Below are 546 nucleotides of genomic sequence, written 5' to 3'. Positions count from 1 at the left end.
TTTTTTTTTTTTTTTTTTTTTTTTTTTTTTTTTTTTTTTTTTTTAATTTTTATTTTTTTATTTTTATTTTTACTTTTATTTCTTTTATTTTTATTTTTTAGTTGTATTTTTATTTTTTATTTTTATTTTTATTTTTTTATTTTATTTTTATTTTTTTATTTTTATTTTTATTTTTATTTTTTTATTATTTTATTTATTTTTATTTTTATTTTTATTTTTATTTTTATTTTTTTATTTTTATTTTTATTTTTTTATTTTTATTTTTTTATTTTTATTTTTTTATTTTTATTTTTATTTTTTTATTTTTATTTTTTATTTTTTATTTTTTTTATTTTATATAATATAAAAAATATAAAAATATAAAATTTATATATTTGTATATTTATATATTTATATATTTATTTTTATTTTTTATATTGTTATATTTACAGATACACATATACATATATAAAATAAAATAAAAAGCAAAACAAAATCAAACAAAATAAATAAATATATATATATATATATATATATATGCATGCATGCAGCTGGGGTTTAGAGGGT

Source organism: Eimeria mitis, genomic scaffold (genome assembly GCF_000499745.2).
Source record: "Eimeria mitis Houghton genomic scaffold, Emh_scaff588, whole genome shotgun sequence".
Lineage (NCBI taxonomy): Eukaryota > Apicomplexa > Conoidasida > Eucoccidiorida > Eimeriidae > Eimeria > Eimeria mitis.
The sequence above is the reverse complement of the archived record's forward strand: the minus strand, read 5'-3'. Positions refer to the sequence as shown.